General features: G+C 42.8%; 1 protein-coding gene across 3 annotated transcripts in view; it reads left to right on the top strand.

Moving 5' to 3' along the window:
- The window catches only part of LOC126336397 (protein quick-to-court), a 334,356-nt gene that overhangs the window by 111,922 nt on the left and 208,090 nt on the right, over positions 1-14,344 (top strand). The window lies entirely within an intron of this gene.

Genomic DNA, 14,344 nt, shown 5'->3' with positions numbered 1-14,344 from the left:
CAAGCAATAAGCCGTTACAGAACGCTGTAGTTCTTGAGCCTTCAATTCAAACGTCGAAAGCAACATCACACTGATTCTCTAACACTTATTTCCAGAAATATAAGTTATCCCACATTTCATATTGATAACAACCCCGTAATACTAACAGGACATACAGTACTCCCAGTTGTTCTATATCCACAGATCTCTATGTTACAGTCCCCTGCAGATGACTGGGTGTTGTGTGATGTCCTTAGGTTAGTTAGGTTTAAGTAGTTCTAAGTTATAGGGGACTGATGACCATAGATGTTAAGTCCCATAGTGCTCAGAGCCATTTAACCATTTGAACAGTCTCCTGCACTCTCACTTGAAAATTTTCATTTTACACTATTAATAGTATTACTAAGATCTGAAACCAACATAGCATTACTAAAATCCAAAACTACAATATACTTCATTCATTCATTCATTCATAAATTTACAAGCACATTAATATAGGGCATTAAAAAGTGGCAGTTGACCCTGAATAAGGAAAAGCGTGAAGTTATTCACATGAGTACTAAAAGAAATCAGCTAAATTCCGATTACGCGATAAGTCTCACAAATCTGCAGGCTGTAAATTCAAGTAAATACTTAGGGATTACAATTACAAATAACCTAAATTGGAACGATTACACAGATAATTTTGTGGGTAGAGCAAATCAAAGACTGCCATTCATTGGCAGAACACTTAGAAGGTGCAACAGGTCTACACTACGCTTGTCCGCCATATTCTGGAGTATTGCTATGCAGTGTGTGATCCGCATCAGGTGGGAATGACGGATGACATCGAGAAAGCTCAAAGAAGGGAAGCTCGTTTTGTATTATCGTGAAGTAGGGGAGATGGTGTCACAGACATGATACGTGAATTGGAGTGGCAATCATTAAAACACAGGCGTTTTTCGTTGCGACTGGATCTTCTCATGAAATTTCAATCACCAGTTTTCTCCTCGGATTGCGAAAACATTCTGTTGGCACCCATCTACATAGGGACAAATGATCATCACGATGAAATAAGAGAAATCAGGGCTCTCACAGAAAATTTAAGTGCACTGTAGTTGGCTGAGCATCTCTGTGGCACTTCCGTGCTTACCAAATGAAACTGTAACTAAACACGCTGCTCTTCTTTGTATCTGTTTATCTTTCGCGGATCCCAAACTGACGAGCAATGTTCAAGTACTGGTCGAATGAGCGTTTTGTAAGCTCTTCTCTTCGTGGGTGGACCACACATCCTGAGAATTCTTGCACTGACTCGGTCTGACAACTGCTTTACCTGCGATTCGTTCCAGTTTAAATCACTCTGTACGCATACTCCTAGATATTTTATGGCCTTGTTCTTTACCAGAGGAGAAAAGGAAGATTAGGGTTAATGTCCCGTCGACGACTAAGCCATCGGAGACTGATCACAAGGTGGTATTGGGGAAAGATGAAAGAAGAAGTCGACCGTACCCTTTCGAAGGAATTAGGCTTAAGCGGTTTAGGGAAATCACAAAAAACCGAGATCTTGATAGCCAGACGGGATTTTAAACCACCGTTTCCACCAATACGAACCCACTGTGTTAACTGGTGCGCTACGTCGCTCTGCTTGTTCCGTAGGAGGGGAATTGAAATTCACCATACCGAGCTAAGCATTCCGCGGTTTCCCTAAGACACTAATGGTGATTGCATGTTTGGTCCTTTAAACAAGACCAGTCCGATTTCCGTTCCACTCTCGCCAACGTCTAGCTTGGGTCCTGTCTCTATGACGTCGACAGCGACGGAAAGGTAAACTCTTAAGCTGGATTTTCCACTGGCGTCTTGATTTGCGCCATATTACAGTAGAACCTCGCTAATCCGCCCCCTACGGGGCCGTAAGGATAGTAGGAACAAAAAAAGCCTGATTTTCAGAGCAACAGTTTTATTGACCCGTAACATCACAATACAGTACAGTATAACTTCAAGTGGAGGTTTACTGTCTTTTGGTTCAAAAAATCGATTATTTTTAAATTGCATTTTTGGATCCATGAAAGTGTTTAGAATCCACCTCTGAAACGGTTTTTCCGAATACGGAACGGAAATGTTTGTTATTCACCGTTGAAAAAAAAAAAATGCACCTGCCTGAAATCGTCCTTTTTTACGCACCAGTTTTTTTCTTTCGGAGGACGAGTTATTGTACCAGTGCTTGGGAGGAAACACACAAAATTCAAATGAAAGTTTGAACGCGTGTGTTTGGAAGTTAGCTCCCAAGCATTTGCATTCTGGTGCGAAGACTGTGGAGATTGCGACTTTCCTAGCAGTGAGCAGCTTCAACGAATGGTATTTAGCAATTCTGAAGACCATGACAACGATGGACGTCACCCCTGGGACTCTATTCGACGCAGTTCGCCAAGCATTCAGACCACCACCGGATCCAAGCGGCCGAAAACCGCTTGTCACAGGCCGTACGAGCGGCTCTGGAGCAGCGCAGGATGGCCCAGAACGAGCAGAACGCCCTCTATGAGGAAGAGGAAGGACTAGTTTAAGGACCCGGAATAGCAGATTGTGATTCTTTGTTTTTACCCAAGCTAACTAAATTGTCTAGGAGTTGTACCACAATTATTCCGATCCATCAACTATAAATACAGGTATTTTCACTTGCCCGACGAAGTCGAAAACTCTATGAAAAAAGCTCTATTCTTTTCAAATGGCCGCCATGTTGTTCCTATGGTCCAAATAACTTAAGCGAGGTACAACTCTTAAAGAATCTTATATACTTCGCTACCTTCAATTCAATTTTGATTTCAGACTTGTCGGCTGACCTGTGACATACCGCGCGTGGAGGTCTACATCGAAATTTTGTTTCGTTCCGACGGCAGTTTGTAGAGGAAATATCAATAAACATTTTGACCAAATTTGACATTGATATCTATAATACATTCCGAGGAAAAATTCTCAAAACATGCTTTTTTTCGAGCCAAAGATACTAAACCTCCCCTTCATTTTCACCGGGAAATACTGCCTAGAATACTGTTACATGTTAAAACAGTAACAAAACGAGAAGATAACGTCTACGCACTAAAAAATCATACGTGGAAGTGTAATTTACAGTAGAGCGTGTAGTGTGAAATACTTCTGTATCGTGTGGTAAGATACTGTTACTGTGAATGACAGTTTAACAGCTGTATGTTCCTTAATTACAGAACTGCAGTAACTCACAACTGACCAATTTTGTGCAGCAAGATTTCTTGTGGGGAACAGTTTGTAGCTTAAGCCAGACTCATGAATGTTACAGACTCATCGAGGATCAGCATAAGCTCTTTAGCTGAGTTGTAGAAGGTCGGAACAAATTCGTTGGCAGTTGTTTCGTCGGCAGACAGTATCTCGATGGAAATAAGTATATTTTCCACAAATGTAGCTACTCGCTGAAAACTTTTCATTTTCATTGTATCCTACTAATTTTTTATAGAAAAGCAGAGCCCTTTCTTTTATGATTGGTCCAGAGAACGGATGTCCTTTTCTTCTCTCCTGCTGAAACCACACCCACAAAGCGTTGTCTAGAATTTTACTTTTAGGTTCTTTCAAAGTCTTATTTTCCTTAAGTCCTTTCTCATCATCAGTCTTCATTGTATGACTTTAAAGAGTTTTCCTATCTTTCCTCTGGTTGTTACGCCAACCCCCATCTTACCTGCAATGTTTCAAAGAGACTCGCCTTCGTCCAACCTTTCATGCACTTTCAGTTTCTCCACTGGAGGCAGTATCACATTTTTACGTTTAGTCGATGCCTAAATTTAGTTTACCAACGGTCAACTGCCTACTGATCGATATCGCAGATGGTGAGTCATAGACAAAGGGAAACAAACAGCCTAAATTAGATGGTAGGAGTAAGCGGGGAGTGGAATCACACGAGGTTCTACTGTACTGACTCCGAGCGCAGAGTTTGTGATCCTTAATCGTGTACTGACTCTAGCCCATGTGTTAAAAGAGCAAATACGTGGAATAGTATTTGCAGAAGCCAGTAGAATTTCCTTGACCACGATTTAGCATCGCTACTTTCACTTTCAATTACCCATTAACCAGTTTCAGTGTGATCTCCATTTTGTTTACATCGGTGCTTCTCGCACTGCTGTTAAAAGCGCCAAGCTCAGGGCAGTGATGACGCTGCAGCGCCTTACTTAAGAGTCGACCATTTAACTCAGCGTTAGCTATACTGTACGTCAAAATCCAACCGCATTTGAAGCGTAGATATTTTGTACCGTAAATTTCTAATGCAAAACAAATCCTTTGTGAGTAGCGATAAAGAAGAATGAGGTCGCAGCACTGAAAACCAGCCTTGCAAACTTTCTTTTTGTACCTATCGAGAGACATTTTTATGTGCAGGTTTAAACCCTGGAATTTAGGTTTGTGTGAAAATTTGGTTAGTATAACGTTGTTCACGAGGTGCAGTGTGGGAGACCCCAACGCATGTCAACAACAAATAAAGAAAGCCGTAACACGAGCATCAGCAAAACATTATAGGGTGGGCGACTGACAAGCTGGACGGGAATGTAGAAGCATTCGGCCAGAACTGACTTTGGAGAGCGAGATCGAAAATTTTCGTGCGGTCTGAGAGACCACAACTCTTGAGTCAAGGCTCAACGGCTGCCAGCGCACATTCCCCATTGGCATCAATAATTGATACGCTATGGCGTCCACAGTGGTCCTTGCCGTCAACGTCTTCTCTATTCTGTTTGAAACGTTAATACCACTCGTAAATTCTTGTCTGACTCACATCTAATTCGCCAAAAGCCGCAGTTCAAATGGTTCAAATGGCTTTAAGCACTATGGAACTTAACATCTGAGGTCATCAGTCCCCTAGACGTAGAACTACTTAAACCTAACTAACCTAAGGACATCACACACATCCATACCCGACGCAGGATTCGAACCTATCTGCGACCGCAGCACCAGCGCGGTTCCGGACTGAAGTAAAGTAAACATCCTAGTGATTAGGCTTCTCCTCCCTTGCAGGAAATAAAGAATGAACATGTAAATAAACAGCACAATACGTGTAAACTTGTACGCATTTAAGTTGTAAATAAGCTGGAAAACAGTAATGCTAGACAAAGCGGTAAACAAGTTGACTTCCATATCTCCTTTAAGGTGACTTTTCCAACACCAGTTTCCTTATCTCAAATGATGCCCTGTTACATTTTTGCACGCTCTTACGGAAACACCCTGTATAACAAACAAACAAAAATGGTTCAAATGGCTCTGAGCACTATGGAACTTAACATCTGTGGTCATCAGTCCCCTAGAACTTAGAAATACTTAAACCTAACTAACCTAAGGACATCACACACATCCATGCCCGAGGCAGGATTCGAACCTGCGACCGTAGCGAGACTGAAGCGCCTAGAACCGCACGGCCACACCGGCCGACCACCCTGTATAACATAAACAGAAAATTTCAAATGATTTTCACCTTAAATCTCGGTTTAAACATAGGGGTTCCAGCGAGTCCACCTTGTAGTATACGTTACAGAAGAGTCATTTTGTGAGTAAGGGGTTAAGTAGTGTTCAGTGCAACACCAAACCATTGTTGGGCACGGAACTAACCGCAAAGTGTGCCAGAGCCTAGTGTGGTGCGCACACTGGGCGTTTGCCCGATCCCGCAGTTTTTGTTATTGCGACACCTTCAGCAGTAGCGAGCGCCCCCACGTCCGCAGTGTCCGGCAAATTATTTACAAAACAGCGCTGCCAGAAACACACGGCGTGCCTGCGGGCGAGGACAAATGGGAAAGCGGCCGCCTACTGCGGGCAACTGACTCGCGCCTACGTGGGAACTCGGTCACCTCCGTAGCGCGCGTTCCTTTGTCTCATTCAGTTGTCTGCAAATTAGACGCAAAGCCAGGAACACTGTCGAAGCCTCAGGAGTTGCTTTAGAGTAACCTTATTTTGTTTACTAGTCTAACACAGTAGCTTGGGAGATACGTCCAAATGCTTTACGGATTGCCATTCTGCCGGCCGCTGTGGCCGAGCGGTTCTAGGCGCTCCGGTCTGGAACCGCGCGACCGCTACAGTCGCAGGTTCGAATCCTGCCTCGGGCATGGATGTCTGTGATGTCCTTAGGCTAGTTAGGTTTAAGTACTAAGTTCCAGGGGACTGATGACCTCAGATGTTAAGTCCCATAGTGCTCAGAGCCATTTGAACCATTTTTTGATGGTCATTCTAAGATAGTGTGTCCATTGTCCCTCATCCAAAAATGCAGAAACGTCTTGATCTTACTTTAGGTAATTACCGATTTGCGAGACTGTACTGAAAAGTTTTTGTGCGAAAACTCTAAAGCTTTTTAAATAAAACACACATTATTAACATTCTACATGTTTATCCTTCATGTCTACACATTTTTGGTCAACATAGTCACATTGGTAATGAACAAATTTTTCCCAACGAGAGACCGCTTGTTGATACCGAGACTGTAGAATGTTTGACTTTGTTCATGGAGCCAGGTATAACATTTCAGCTCCTCAACACCAAATTAAAACGTTCCACTTCAATTTGTTTGCACTTATAGCGATCCCAGCTCCTCCACCAAATTATAACATCCCAGCTCCTCCACCAAATTATAACATTTCAGCTCCTCAACACCAAATTAAAACGTTCCACTTCAATTTGTTTGCACTTATAGCGATCCCGTCTTCCTCAACCAAATTAAAGCGTTGCATTAGGAGGTGTCTGCTTCGGCAAAAGGTCTTGAGTTCATATTGACGACAACAAGTAATTCTTCATTACAGACGTTTATTTACAAACAGAACTGACAGACTCAATAACTGACTCTCCGAGCTAACTGCACTGCATATCCGCACTGAACTGAACTGGCAACTGACAACTCCTAGGTGTATTAATATCTTTCCAAACAATGAGAGTCTTTGACAATGTTTTGTTTACAATACGATAGCAATTCACGACTTAAAACTAAATTAGACATTACAGAATTTTAGTACAGATTCAAGTAAGTAAAAGGATCAGTACATATAAATTCTTACAAGCATAATTTCCAAATAGATTTTATAACATTTTTCTACCAGCTTCTGGATAACCTTCACCAGATTTGTACCTACGTTTCCAGAAATAGCTTGACATTTGATTCTGGATATCTCTTGAGTGATTTAGAACAACTATCTATATGTAAAATGATTTAAATCGTGTTTCAAAACGTAAATAAATCTTTTTAGCAATATTTCTTGATACAAATCGTCTTTCGAAATTAGGTTATGAAACAGTTTTCACAAGTTTTCGTATTTTTGCGATCATAATATAGAATTTTTCCATAGAAAGTTCCAGAAGTGTGCATTAAACGTTCATTTACAGACTTTCTCTTTAGCTGGTGAGTTTTTAAAAGTATCTTGTCCATATTATACGAAATAATTTAGCTCAAAACTGATAATTTATGCAATTAATCAGAGCTACAGCAAACAGTGAGTCTTTCTTTTACAAAATGAAATATAATTACAAAATTGAATGAAAATAGGTTACTAACACTAATATATTTTTACATTAATTCTATTTTTGTTCTTTCTATGCAAAATGTCCTAATATTGACACAGTACAATATTTAAACATCACCAAAGTTTCCCTTTACATTTTGCATATCTGTATCGACATCCCCTAAACGTCTACAGTATCGAATACTTCAATATGTCCCAATATGTCCTGTAATGTTAAACAGGGATGGAACGCCTTGTCGTGTTGGTGTGTTCAGAGGCCCAAAATAATTTTAAGCTTGACACGAAACAAGAAAAGTTGTACTCCAGATTACGTTTTTACGACTTTGTTTTCTTCCATTTTAGGTACGTACCACAGTTTTATCTTTGTTTATACAGATCAGTCCCAGCAAGAGAATGTCCTCGGTTTTACGCTGTTTTCGGATAGTGTTTTTAAAGTGCATGTTCCAGTACAATTTACACATTATGGTGTGGATGATGATTTGTGGGGCGCTCAACTGCGCGGTCATCAGCGCCCGTACAAATTCCCAATCTTGACACACTCCAATCTAGCCGCTTTCACGAATGGTAATTAAATGATGAGGGCAGCACAAACACCCAGTTCCCGGGCAGACAAAATCCCGAACCCGGCCGGGAACCGAACCTGGGACGCTGTGATCCAGAGGCAGAAACGCTACCCACTAGATCACGAGATGCCGACGTACGACGTGGACCTATATGCCATTATGATGGCACTGGAGATGATTCACAGGCATCACCTACAAAGTTTCTAGTCTGTTCCGGCTCACTTAGTGTCGTAACAGCATTTCATCAAATATAGCGAGAATAACAGTTGATGCAGCTCATTCATGACTGCTTACAGCGACCCAAACACCATGGCAAGGAGATGATATTTTACTGGGTACCTGGTCACATCGGGATGCAAGGAAACGAAATGGTCGGCAGAGCAGCGAAGGAAACATGACGGGATAGTCTCGTCCGTTAGTGTCCCACCTCGCTGCAGGCCGTTATCTCATTTTCTGACAGACGCGTCTTGTGTCAGTGGGAGACTGAATGGTTGAAGGCGACAGAAAACAAGCTGCGTTCGCTCAAATCGATCTCACAGGCATGGCGGACGTACATGTCAGCCTCACCGCTGGACGGAGGTTCTGTCTACCAGGCAGCGCATCGGACATAGTCCCTTAACACATGGCTTACTCCTCCGGCGGGAGGAATCCACCACTCTGTGAGGTTTTTTGTCAAGATGTGTCTTATATACTGATACCAGGACAGCCCTCACTCTCGATGGAGATCTGTCCACCATCCGCGCCGATACTGATTCCAGTGTTACAAGAGAGGTGAAATTTTGTGAACTGTCAGGCCTCGTCCCTCAATTGGTGGGAAAGCGAGACAGGTTTTAATCCTTTCTAAACTGCTCGGCATGGGGGGACAACCTTCGCCCTCACCCATGAGACTGTCATGCTGACTTTTGGTCAAGGCGCTGATTACCATGATGTTGAGGGCTCCTCACCTAAAATCATCGTCATCATCACACCGTCATGTTACACTCTACAATTCGCAGCTCTCTACTTCTCCGCAGCTAAGTGGTTGGAGCGCCCAGCTCCTATGCAGGGGACCCGGGTTCGATTCTTGGTATTACCAGAGTTTTTTTTCCCTTGGTGGGAGAACTGGAGCGGTGCAGTCATCCTCGTGAAGACAGTGAGTGGAAAGCAGCGTCTCCAAGGTCTGGAAAGCTGACCCCGGCCGGGAGGGTAGTATGCTGACCCCACGCCACTCCATACCGGATCTGAAGGACGCCATTGGTACAGTACGACATGGCGGCCGGTCGGTACTGAATAGCCGGACAGTGCCAGTAGGCGGAGCTTCAGTCTTTTAACTAGTATCAAACATAGTCCGTGTCTTTAGGGAGAAATTTCTGAGAATGTTCGTTTGGAGCACAGCATGGTAGTGAACCATGGACAGTGGGAAAAACAGAAGAGCAGTGAAGTGTGTTATATGTTGTTGTAAATTGAGTAGAGGTAAGGGATGTGTTGGTTGTTCGCAGAATCAGCGAAGAAAGGAACTTATTAAGAAGACTGACAAGAAGGGAGGACAGGATGATATGACATGTGTTAAAACCTCAAGGGATGTAGAAGGGACCAGAAGATAAAAACTGTAGGTGTAGGGGAAGACCGAAACTGGAACACCCAACAAGTAATTGAGGACGTTGAATGTCACAAGACTGAAAAAAAAAAAAAATTAAGTCAATGCTTTGACTTTATAAAAGTGGCTGTCGTTGAAACGAACTGCTCAGATTTGATCTTGTGGCAAAGACCCCGGTATTTCTTTAGCGACTATCAAATAGTCAATTGCACAATAACCACCATCATTTCTTGCCGCTCATGGAAAATCGTGGGTCGGCCGCTGTGGCTGAGCGGTTCTAGGCGCTTCAGTCCGGAACCGCGCTGCTGCTACGGTCGCATGTTCGAATCCTGCCTCGGATATGGATGTGTGTGGTGTCCTTAAGTTAGTAAGGTTTAAGTAGTTCAATGTCTGGGGCACTGATGACCTCAGATGTTAAGTCCCATAATGCTTGGAGTCATTTTGGAAAATCGTGGGGCAACACAGAAGGAGCTGCAATTTATTTTTAGCAAAGACCATTATCAAATTCCCATCCCTCTCGTAATTGTTCCTAAGTGGGGTGTTTCCAACTGTCTCGTTGTCTTTCACGCGTTCTCCTTTCTAAACACTTTACTTTTCTTTTCCTTGCTTCCACATTAACCAGTCCTGCGTAGTTGTCTTCCTTATGTCCTCATTTTAAGGCACCTAGGTGCACCTACGTTGATGATTTGCCGAAGACAACCATTTATGAATGAACACTTGTGGCTGCTGGATTACATGTGAACTTGAATGCATACCTGTGTTCAGGTCTCCCTCTACCACGACTTTTACTTCTTTCTTTCCTATTTTCGTTAGGGTTAATATTGGAGTATGGCTACTCTGCCATATAGGCGTCACGTCCATTGGCATACGTGTCTCAAATTTATCTCTTCACCCTTCATACTACTGATATGCTAACATTCATCGCGTGACTTGCATGTCTAGTGGACCTAAATCCGGGGAAACGTGGCAACCACTTTATAGGTCATATACAGGCTATCCATCTCCGGGAAGCAGGATATCCAGGTACACCCTGACAACTAGAGCGTTAGAGCGTAAAGATATGGAACACCACCGTGCTGAAAGGTAGCTGGAAAGTCCTGTCTTCAGATAGTAGCGACAGCAACACATCTTGTGATAACTCTAAATATCGGCGTGTTGTTAGTGTTCTCTGAATGAAAAAGGGACCAGGAATGCGACAACGCATTATATCGCCACTTTCGATACGCAAACTCCCTTCGTTGGATCCATCCAGCGATGATTTGATGATTTATGGTGGAGGGCGCTAAACAACAAGGCCATCAGCGCCATCCAGAGAGAGTTGACATTTGACAAGTATCTGTAATTCTCTTTATTTGCCTCAGCTTCATATGTAACCAAAGCATCAAAGGGGAAACGACGGTTTTCGTCCAGTTTATGAGTCAGTCATTCTGCAAAATGAACTGGAAGATGTGGTCTTTCTTTGTAGGATGTTGTAGCATTTGCATTTTGTAAAGGTGCCATTTGTATGTGGCTGAAACTCTCAGTATTCGCACATGGCTGACCCCAGTTTCCTGCGAGATGATGCGAGCATTGCACGTTGCGCTCTGGATTGTTACTGAACGATGCGAGAACAGCGGTTGACCACGTTGCTTCATCCGTAGCCGTTACAGATAGCCCAACTTTCTGCTTGCTTGCGACTGAGTCAGTTCTATGGAATTTCGCGAGAAGTCCCAGCACCGCACCGCGAGTGGCGTTGGTTTGGAATTATCTGCTATAATCGGGTTCTCGTCTCCTCTGATATCAGGACGATCTTAGTGGATTGCGCAGGAGGTAACACCATCAGCTTTCGCGTCACACGTGAGGAAGAAACATCAGTCATAACCCGAAGATGAATAAAGCAATGTCTTAAAAGTTTCTCCCCCTCTCCTATCTCATCTCGTAATTTCTGTTTACCCACCAGTTTTATGTAGAAGAATGGCTCCACGTGTATGGATCACCTTGTAGATTATTAGGGTGTCATGCATAACTCAGCGTTCGATATAGGTTATCAGATCAGTGTGACGTTTGTTCGATGAGATGTGTTTGTGCTTTATGGACGATGAGAATCTACATGAAAATACTGAAAGTCCCCTGGCACTCGAATAATCAGGTAGCGACAGAACGGTTCGAACTCGTGTCAGGCTATCCAGATTTAGCTTTTCTGTAATTTTGTTAAATCGCTAAAAACGAATGCGGAAATTGGTCCTTCGACAGAGAACCGCCGATTTCATTCCCCAGTCTGAACGGACGCTACGTCCCTTTAGAACCTAGTTTTCGATAGTACGTTACACCCTAAACTCCCTTCCTTCCTGCAGTTATCGTTCAGTGACGTAAATACCGTGATTGGCCGAGACGGCTCTATCTGTATGCTACAGACTAGTTCAATAAGTTCTCATTTCCTTTTGCACCAACTGTACAAGCGGCTTATTTTTTGTGCACTTCCAAATTTACGTAGGGACCGATGACCTTGGTAGTTTGGTCCCATAGGAACTAACCACAAAAATTCCAAATTTACTATTTCTTGATTGCAATGCTCTCAACGTTTAGAAGCTTAGTTTTCTATTTATTTTGATTCAATATTCAACGAAAGCGTCGGAAACTATGGTCGAACTGGCTTAAAAGTTGTGGAGGAAACGTTTATTGCAAAGTTTCTCATGCTACGCTTCCCTTCGGTTCCGCGAATCACATACAGTATTGAAACTTCCTGGCAGATTAAAACTGTGTGCCAGACCGAGACTCGAACTCGGGATCTTTGCCTTTCGCGGGCAAGTGCTCTTCTCGGTCCGGCACACAGTTTTAATCTGCCAGGAAGCTTCATATCAGCGCACACTCTGCTGCAGAGTGAAAATCTCATTCTGGATGCATACAGTATTCTTCGATAGTAAATATAAAAGTATAATGCTGAATACAGGTTAAGACCAAACAGAGAGCTATATCTGAAAACGGAGAAACTAACTGATGTAATGAGGAAGAGGAGACTACAGTTTTTTGGACATATATTCAGAATGGATAACAACAGACTAACCAAGTGGATATTCACATTACTCGATAGCTACAAATCCAAGCCAGCATGGTTCATAGAGACTGAAAAGGACATTGAAAATGCTGGAGTTATAATAGACACAATAGAAAACAGAATACATTTCAGAAAGGCAGTTCAAAAGGCAGAATTTCAGGAGGGAAAGAAAATAACTAGACGAAAGTGGACTCAAGAAGAAAGGGAACAACACACTAAAAGGATGAAGGAAATTTGGAAACTGAGGAAATCTAATACAATGAAGAGTAGCCAAAGTTGATTTAACGTACCCTCCAAATGGGTTATTCGAAAGAAGAAGAAGAAGTATTCTATATACTGCTTTTACATCGTGTTTTGAGAGTTTTCAGGTTAACTTGCGATGATTTAGACTAAAGATCATTAGTTTAGTGGCTTGTGAAAAAAGGGCGTTTACTTCCTCTTTTTGGGGTGGAGGAGGAGGGAGGAAATAGATTTTTGAGAATCCACTCGGTTATAAACGTACTGTCGGTGAGGGTGTGTGGTGAATAAACATCCAACTGACTTCATCAATAAAAACTGTAAGGCGATGATAAAATGTAATTCCTTTGTCTCCATATGATAGTCGTGCAGACCTATTAGGTTATAAAACTCACTCACCGCGGGAGGTAGATTACGATGATCATTCACCCAACACGTGATCCGGTATGCATTTGTACGACGCAGTCCCTTCATGTCGCCACGGCGTAACCTGAACACAGTCTGACCATAACCTGTCCATACAGCGTCTATGCGAATGTAGTTGTTCCACTGACGTGCATAGAACACCTAAACGTCTCTTCCTCGCAAGCGTGCTGGGCTGTTTAAAACTCGTAGGAAAGCTGCTCGGTGGTCAGCTTCCACGTGTAGCAGATGTCACGCCAGTCCTTTGGCAGGCAAATCGCTCGGACCAAACAGTCTGGTCTACTTGTTTCTGAGACACACACTAAACGGGTGGGGAAAGTAGCCAGCCAGCTTAAGGTCCATTATGAAATGTAATTGTGTGTCTTATGAGCGTCCGGGCACTGCTGCTTTTCTGTACGTCCGACATGACAAGTATGAATGTAGAAAGCGAGGAAGAAAGCCGTTACGCTCATTGAGCACGCTATCCAGTTTCCCTTACTTTCAGTACGGAGACGGAGGCGAGCAAGATTTTCAGCCCAACTAATAATACCTGCTTGTGAGAATAGAACGAAACAAGAATGAAACAAATTTCTAAAATTTAAAACCTCTATAACGTGGACCACGTGTACTATAGGTAATAATTATGTTTGTGTAAACACTACATCAAGAATACTGTGTATTTAGATGCACTTGGAAATTGGCCATGGCCGAAACATGTAGGACTGAATAAAGTGAAAGTTCAAAATACAGCCTGGCGGAATAACGTCTTTCCTCAAATTCTGTTGGGGTCGTCCACTTTGATGAAAATCTCGCTGCCGCTGAAAAAGACCAATGCTGGTCCTCTGATGGGACGGGTGCTTGGGTTCTAGGACAGCGCACGCAGAAGAAAAGGTTGCTGGAGAATATGGGCTTGGGACAAGGAATAAGAGAGGAGAAAGATCAACTGAGTTCTGCAATAAACTTCAGCTAGTAATAGCGAATACTCTGTTAAGCAATCGCAAGAGAAAGAGGTATACTTGAAAAAGGCTGGGTGATACGGAACGATTTCAGTTATATTACATCATGGTCA

This window comes from Schistocerca gregaria, chromosome 2, assembly GCF_023897955.1.
Source record: "Schistocerca gregaria isolate iqSchGreg1 chromosome 2, iqSchGreg1.2, whole genome shotgun sequence".
NCBI classification, from domain to species: domain Eukaryota; kingdom Metazoa; phylum Arthropoda; class Insecta; order Orthoptera; family Acrididae; genus Schistocerca; species Schistocerca gregaria.
Note: the sequence above shows the minus strand (reverse complement) of the source record. Positions and strands in the feature narration are given on the sequence as shown.